This window comes from Lissotriton helveticus, chromosome 1_2 (assembly GCF_964261635.1).
Source record: "Lissotriton helveticus chromosome 1_2, aLisHel1.1, whole genome shotgun sequence".
Taxonomy (NCBI): domain Eukaryota; kingdom Metazoa; phylum Chordata; class Amphibia; order Caudata; family Salamandridae; genus Lissotriton; species Lissotriton helveticus.
The window spans coordinates 336634977-336642476 of record NC_136058.1 but is presented as its reverse complement, the minus strand read 5'-3'; the positions used below and the strand labels follow the sequence as shown (position 1 = coordinate 336642476).

The 7500-nt window shown below is 39.1% G+C and overlaps 7 non-coding genes across 7 annotated transcripts; all 7 read left to right on the top strand.

Annotated features, from left to right (window-relative positions):
* The first annotated feature begins 105 nt into the window (after positions 1-105).
* TRNAA-AGC (transfer RNA alanine (anticodon AGC)) lies at positions 106-178 on the top strand. Its single transcript has one exon. It is a non-coding gene; the product is annotated as a tRNA-Ala (tRNA).
* Positions 179-530: 352 nt separating this feature from the next.
* Positions 531-603, top strand: TRNAK-CUU (transfer RNA lysine (anticodon CUU)). The gene has a single exon. It is a non-coding gene; the product is annotated as a tRNA-Lys (tRNA).
* Positions 604-947: 344 nt separating this feature from the next.
* On the top strand, positions 948-1020 carry TRNAA-AGC (transfer RNA alanine (anticodon AGC)). The gene has a single exon. It is a non-coding gene; the product is annotated as a tRNA-Ala (tRNA).
* A 352-nt stretch (positions 1021-1372) lies between these two features.
* Positions 1373-1480, top strand: TRNAK-CUU (transfer RNA lysine (anticodon CUU)). The gene is made up of 2 exons: positions 1373-1409; positions 1445-1480. It is a non-coding gene; the product is annotated as a tRNA-Lys (tRNA).
* Positions 1481-2686: 1206 nt separating this feature from the next.
* On the top strand, positions 2687-2759 carry TRNAA-AGC (transfer RNA alanine (anticodon AGC)). Its single transcript has one exon. It is a non-coding gene; the product is annotated as a tRNA-Ala (tRNA).
* A 352-nt stretch (positions 2760-3111) lies between these two features.
* TRNAK-CUU (transfer RNA lysine (anticodon CUU)) lies at positions 3112-3219 on the top strand. The gene is made up of 2 exons: positions 3112-3148; positions 3184-3219. It is a non-coding gene; the product is annotated as a tRNA-Lys (tRNA).
* A 769-nt stretch (positions 3220-3988) lies between these two features.
* TRNAK-CUU (transfer RNA lysine (anticodon CUU)) lies at positions 3989-4096 on the top strand. The gene is made up of 2 exons: positions 3989-4025; positions 4061-4096. It is a non-coding gene; the product is annotated as a tRNA-Lys (tRNA).
* Positions 4097-7500: the final 3404 nt, after the last annotated feature.

The window sequence follows — 7500 nt, the reverse complement described above, 5'->3', positions numbered from 1 at the left end:
CAGTTAGGAGTGAACTGAACACTCATGTAATGTGCAATTTGACGTCAAATAAAGTGTGGAAGGCATTAACATTACTTTTGAAATGTTATTCTGAGGGAGCACACAGGGGAATTAGCTCAAATGGTAGAGCGCTCGCTTAGCATGCGAGAGGTAGCGGGATCGATGCCCGCATTCTCCATTCTAAAATGTACATACATTTTATTTTTATTTTGTCATTGCCAAGCTTGTTGCATAGTAAGAACAGATAAATCACAGATGGCTTTCATATATGGTCACATCATAACAACTAAAGGGGTTTTATCAAAAGGGTTTAGGTATTCGTTAGCTTGTGAGAGCAATTTGAGTTCTTATGCAATCTCACAATGACATTTCCACAACTTCCATTTCAATTTTGTCTCATTTTACTTGACACTCTGTCCACTGAGGGATCTATAAATGATAAGTTCCTTGAAAAACAAGAGTTGAGGAATATCCAGGAACTGATTTTCTTAATGAAAAACGATCAGTTTGCATACTACTTTAAAGAGGGAGCCCGGCTAGCTCAGTCTGTAGAGCATGAGACTCTTAATCTCAGGGTCGTGGGTTCGAGCCCCACGTTGGGCGAAAACGAGTAATTTTTGCAGGATTATTGCATTGGATCTCATAATATGACAATTAATCTTGCATTAGACATGCAATAACTCCCAAAAATTGTATATCTTTGGTTTCCCATTGGTGGGAAATGTAACTTCAAGATTAGGTAGGGCATTAGTCTAGATTAACATACAGCGATATTACTCCTATTCAAGTACTAAACAGGCCAACCTGAACTGTAAAACATCCCCTAAGTGGAGGTAAGGCATCAGTTAGGAGTGAACTGAACACTCATGTAATGGGCAATTTGACGTCAAATAAAGTGTCGTAGGCATTAACATTACTTTTGAAATGTTATTCTGAGGGAGCACACAGGGGAATTAGCTCAAATGGTAGAGCGCTCGCTTAGCATGCGAGAGGTAGCGGGATCGATGCCCGCATTCTCCATTCTAAAATGTACATACATTTTATTTTTAACTTGTCATTGCCAAGCTTGTTGCATAGTAAGAACAGATAAATCACAGATGGCTTTCATATATGGTCACATCATAACAACTAAAGGTGTTTTATCAAAAGGGTTTAGGTATTTTTTAGCTTGTGAGAGCAATTTGAGTTCTTATGCAATCTCACAATGCCATTTCCACAACTTTCATTTCAATTTTGTCTCATTTTACTTGACACTCTGTCCACTGAGGGATCTATAAATGATAAGTTCCTTGAAAAACAAGAGTTGAGGAATATCCAGGAACTGGTTTTCTTAATGAAAAATGATCAGTTTGCATACTACTTTAAAGAGGGAGCCCGGCTAGCTCAGTCGGTAGAGCATGAGACTCTTGATCTCAGGGTCGTGGGTTCGAGCATGAGACTCTTAATCTCAGGGTCGTGGGTTCGAGCCCCACGTTGGGCAAAAACAAGTCATTTTTGCAGGATTATTGCATTGGATCTCATAATATGGCAATTCATCTTGCATTAGACATGCAATAACTCCCAAAAATTGTATATCTTTGGTTTCCCATTGGTGGGAAATGTAACTTCAAGATTAGGTAGGGCATTAGTCTAGATTAACATACAGCGATATTACTCCTATTCAAGTACTAAACAGGCCAACCTGAACTGTAAAACATCCCCTAAGTGGAGGTAAGGCATCAGTTAGGAGTGAACTGAACACTCATGTAATGGGCAATTTGACATCAAATAAAGTGTGGTAGGCATTACCATTACTTTTGAAATGTTATTCTGAGGGAGCACACAGGGGAATTAGCTCAAATGGTAGAGTGCTCGCTTAGCATGCGAGAGGTAGCGGGATCCATTCTAAAAAGTACATACTTTTTATTTTGAACTTGTCATTGCCAAGCTTGTTGCATAGTAAGAACAGATAAATCACAGATGGCTTTCATATATGGTCACATCATAACAACTAAAGGTGTTTTATCAAAAGGGTTTAGGTATTTTTTAGCTTGTGAGAGCAATTTGAGTTCTTATGCAATCTCACAATGACATTTCCACAACTTCCATTTCAATTTTGTCTCATTTTACTTGACACTCTGTCCACTGAGGGATCTATAAATGATAAGTTCCTTGAAAAACAAGAGTTGAGGAATATCCAGGAACTGGTTTTCTTAATGAAAAATGATCAGTTTGCATACTACTTTAAAGAGGGAGCCCGGCTAGCTCAGTCGGTAGAGCATGAGACTCTTGATCTCAGGGTCGTGGGTTCGAGCATGAGACTCTTAATCTCAGGGTCGTGGGTTCAAGCCCCACGTTGGGCGAAAACGAGTAATTTTTGCAGGATTATTGCATTGGATCTCATAATATGGCAATTCATCTTGCATTAGACATGCAATAACTCCCAAAAATTGTATATCTTTGGTTTCCCATTGGTGGGAAATGTAACTTCAAGATTAGGTAGGGCATTAGTCTAGATTAACATACAGCGATATTACTCCTATTCAAGTACTAAACAGGCCAACCTGAACTGTAAAACATCCCCTAAGTGGAGGTAAGGCATCAGTTAGGAGTGAACTGAACACTCATGTAATGTGCAATTTGAGGTCAAATAAAGTGTGGAAGGCATTAACATTACTTTTGAAATGTTATTCTGAGGGAGCACACAGGGGAATTAGCTCAAATGGTAGAGCGCTCGCTTAGCATGCGAGAGGTAGCGGGATCGATGCCCGCATTCTCCATTCTAAAATGTACATACATTTTATTTTTATTTTGTCATTGCCAAGCTTGTTGCATAGTAAGAACAGATAAATCACAGATGGCTTTCATATATGGTCACATCATAACAACTAAAGGGGTTTTATCAAAAGGGTTTAGGTATTTTTTAGCTTGTGAGAGCAATTTGAGTTCTTATGCAATCTCACAATGACATTTCCACAACTTTCATTTCAATTTTGTCTCATTTTACTTGACACTCTGTCCACTGAGGGATCTATAAATGATAAGTTCCTTGAAAAACAAGAGTTGAGGAATATCCAGGAACTGGTTTTCTTAATGAAAAATGATCAGTTTGCATACTACTTTAAAGAGGGAGCCCGGCTAGCTCAGTCGGTAGAGCATGAGACTCTTGATCTCAGGGTCGTGGGTACGAGCATGAGACTCTTAATCTCAGGGTCGTGGGTTCGAGCCCCACGTTGGGCGAAAACAAGTCATTTTTGCAGGATTATTGCATTGGATCTCATAATATGGCAATTCATCTTGCATTAGACATGCAATAACTCCCAAAAATTGTATATCTTTGGTTTCCCATTGGTGGGAAATGTAACTTCAAGATTAGGTAGGGCATTAGTCTAGATTAACATACAGCGATATTACTCCTATTCAAGTACTAAACAGGCCAACCTGAACTGTAAAACATCCCCTAAGTGGAGGTAAGGCATCAGTTAGGAGTGAACTGAACACTCATGTAATGGGCAATTTGACATCAAATAAAGTGTGGTAGGCATTACCATTACTTTTGAAATGTTATTCTGAGGGAGCACACAGGGGAATTAGCTCAAATGGTAGAGCGCTCGCTTAGCATGCGAGAGGTAGCGGGATCGATGGCCGCATTCTCCATTCTAAAATGTACATACATTTTATTTTTAACTTGTCATTGCCAAGCTTGTTGCATAGTAAGAACAGATAAATCACAGATGGCTTTCATATATGGTCACATCATAACAACTAAAGTGGTTTTATCAAAAGGGTTTAGGTATTCGTTAGCTTGTGAGAGCAATTTGAGTTCTTATGCAATCTCACAATGACATTTCCACAACTTCCATTTCAATTTTGTCTCATTTTACTTGACACTCTGTCCACTGAGGGATCTATAAATGATAAGTTCCTTGAAAAACAAGAGTTGAGGAATATCCAGGAACTGCTTTTCTTAATGAAAAACGATAAGTTTGCATACTACTTTAAAGAGGGAGCCCGGCTAGCTCAGTCGGTAGAGCATGAGACTCTTGATCTCAGGGTCGTGGGTTCGAGCATGAGACTCTTAATCTCAGGGTCGTGGGTTCGAGCCCCACGTTGGGCGAAAACGAGTAATTTTTGCAGGATTATTGCATTGGATCTCATAATATGGCAATTAATCTTGCATTAGACATGCAATAACTCCCAAAAATTGTATATCTTTGTTTTCCCATTGGTGAGAAATGTAACTTCAAGATTAGGTAGGGCATTAGTCTAGATTAACATACAGCGATATTACTCCTATTCAAGTACTAAACAGGCCAACCTGAACTGTAAAACATCCCCTAAGTGGAGGTAAGGCATCAGTTAGGAGTGAACTGAACACTCATGTAATGGGCAATTTGACATCAAATAAAGTGTGGTAGGCATTACCATTACTTTTGAAATGTTATTCTGAGGGAGCACACAGGGGAATTAGCTCAAATGGTAGAGTGCTCGCTTAGCATGCGAGAGGTAGCGGGATCCATTCTAAAAAGTACATACTTTTTATTTTGAACTTGTCATTGCCAAGCTTGTTGCATAGTAAGAACAGATAAATCACAGATGGCTTTCATATATGGTCACATCATAACAACTAAAGGTGTTTTATCAAAAGGGTTTAGGTATTTTTTAGCTTGTGAGAGCAATTTGAGTTCTTATGCAATCTCACAATGACATTTCCACAACTTCCATTTCAATTTTGTCTCATTTTACTTGACACTCTGTCCACTGAGGGATCTATAAATGATAAGTTCCTTGAAAAACAAGAGTTGAGGAATATCCAGGAACTGGTTTTCTTAATGAAAAATGATCAGTTTGCATACTACTTTAAAGAGGGAGCCCGGCTAGCTCAGTCGGTAGAGCATGAGACTCTTGATCTCAGGGTCGTGGGTTCGAGCATGAGACTCTTAATCTCAGGGTCGTGGGTTCAAGCCCCACGTTGGGCGAAAATGAGTAATTTTTGCAGGATTATTGCATTGGATCTCATAATATGGCAATTCATCTTGCATTAGACATGCAATAACTCCCAAAAATTGTATATCTTTGGTTTCCCATTGGTGGGAAATGTAACTTCAAGATTAGGTAGGGCATTAGTCTAGATTAACATACAGCGATATTACTCCTATTCAAGTACTAAACAGGCCAACCTGAACTGTAAAACATCCCCTAAGTGGAGGTAAGGCATCAGTTAGGAGTGAACTGAACACTCATGTAATGGGCAATTTGACATCAAATAAAGTGTGGAAGGCATTACCATTACTTTTGAAATGTTATTCTGAGAGAGCACACAGGGGAATTAGCTCAAATGGTAGAGCGCTCGCTTAGCATGCGAGAGGTAGCAGAATCGATGCCCGCATTCTCCATTCTACAATGTACACACATTTTATTTTTAACTTGTCATTGCCAAGCTTGTTGCATAGTAAGAACAGATAAATCACAGATGGCTTTCATATATGGTCACATCATAACAACTAAAGGTGTTTTATCAAAAGGGTTTAGGTATTTATTAGCTTGTGAGAGCAATTTGAGTTCTTATGCAATCTCACAATGACATTTCCACAACTTCCATTTCAATTTTGTCTCATTTTACTTGACACTCTGTCCACTGAGGGATCTATAAATGATAAGTTCCTTGAAAAACAAGAGTTGAGGAATATCCAGGAACTGGTTTTCTTAATGAAAAATGATCAGTTTGCATACTACTTTAAAGAGGGAGCCCGGCTAGCTCAGTCGGTAGAGCATGAGACTCTTGATCTCAGGGTCGTGGGTTCGAGCATGAGACTCTTAATCTCAGGGTCGTGGGTTCGAGCCCCACGTTGGGTGAAAACGAGTAATTTTTGCAGGATTATTGCATTGGATCTCATAATATGGCAATTCATCTTGCATTAGACATGCAATAACTCCCAAAAATTGTATATCTTTGGTTTCCCATTGGTGGGAAATGTAACTTCAAGATTAGGTAGGGCATTAGTCTAGATTAACATACAGCGATATTACTCCTATTCAAGTACTAAACAGGCCAACCTGAACTGTAAAACATCCCCTAAGTGGAGGTAAGGCATCAGTTAGGAGTGAACTGAACACTCATGTAATGGGCAATTTGACATCAAATAAAGTGTGGTAGGCATTACCATTACTTTTGAAATGTTATTCTGAGGGAGCACACAGGGGAATTAGCTCAAATGGTAGAGCGCTCGCTTAGCATGCGAGAGGTAGCGGAATCGATGCCCGCATTCTCCATTCCACAATGTACACACATTTTATTTTTAACTTGTCATTGCCAAGCTTGTTGCATAGTAAGAACAGATAAATCACAGATGGCTTTCATATATGGTCACATCATAACAACTAAAGGTGTTTTATCAAAAGGGTTTAGGTATTTTTTAGCTTGTGAGAGCAATTTGAGTTCTTATGCAATCTCACAATGACATTTCCACAACTTCCATTTCAATTTTGTCTCATTTTACTTGACACTCTGTCCACTGAGGGATCTATAAATGATAAGTTCCTTGAAAAACAAGAGTTGAGGAATATCCAGGAACTGGTTTTCTTAATGAAAAACGATCAGTTTGCATACTACTTTACAGGTGGATCCCGGCTAGCTCAGTCGGTAGAGCATGAGACTTTTGATCTCTGGGTCGTGGGTTCGAGCATGAGACTCTTAATCTCAGGGTCGTGGGTTCGAGCCCCACGTTGGGCGAAAACGAGTAATTTTTGCAGGATTATTGCATTGGATCTCATAATATGGCAATTAATCTTGCATTAGACATGCAATAACTCCCAAAAATTGTATATCTTTGGTTTCCCATTGGTGGGAAATGTAACTTCAAGATTAGGTAGGGCATTAGTCTAGATTAACATACAGCGATATTACTCCTATTCAAGTACTAAACAGGCCAACCTGAACTGTAAAACATCCCCTAAGTGGAGGTAAGGCATCAGTTAGGAGTGAACTGAACACTCATGTAATGTGCAATTTGACGTCAAATAAAGTGTGGAAGGCATTAACATTACTTTTGAAATGTTATTCTGAGGGAGCACACAGGGGAATTAGCTCAAATGGTAGAGCGCTCGCTTAGCATGCGAGAGGTAGCGGGATCGATGGCCACATTCTCCATTCTAAAATGTACATACATTTTATTTTTAACTTGTCATTGCCAAGCTTGTTGCATAGTAAGAACAGATAAATCACAGATGGCTTTCATATATGGTCACATCATAACAACTAAAGTGGTTTTATCAAAAGGGTTTAGGTATTCGTTAGCTTGTGAGAGCAATTTGAGTTCTTATGCAATCTCACAATGACATTTCCACAACTTCCATTTCAATTTTGTCTCATTTTACTTGACACTCTGTCCACTGAGGGATCTATAAATGATAAGTTCCTTGAAAAACAAGAGTTGAGGAATATCCAGGAACTGGGTTTCTTAATGAAAAACGATCAGTTTGCATACTACTTTAAAGAGGGAGCCCGGCTAGCTCAGTCGG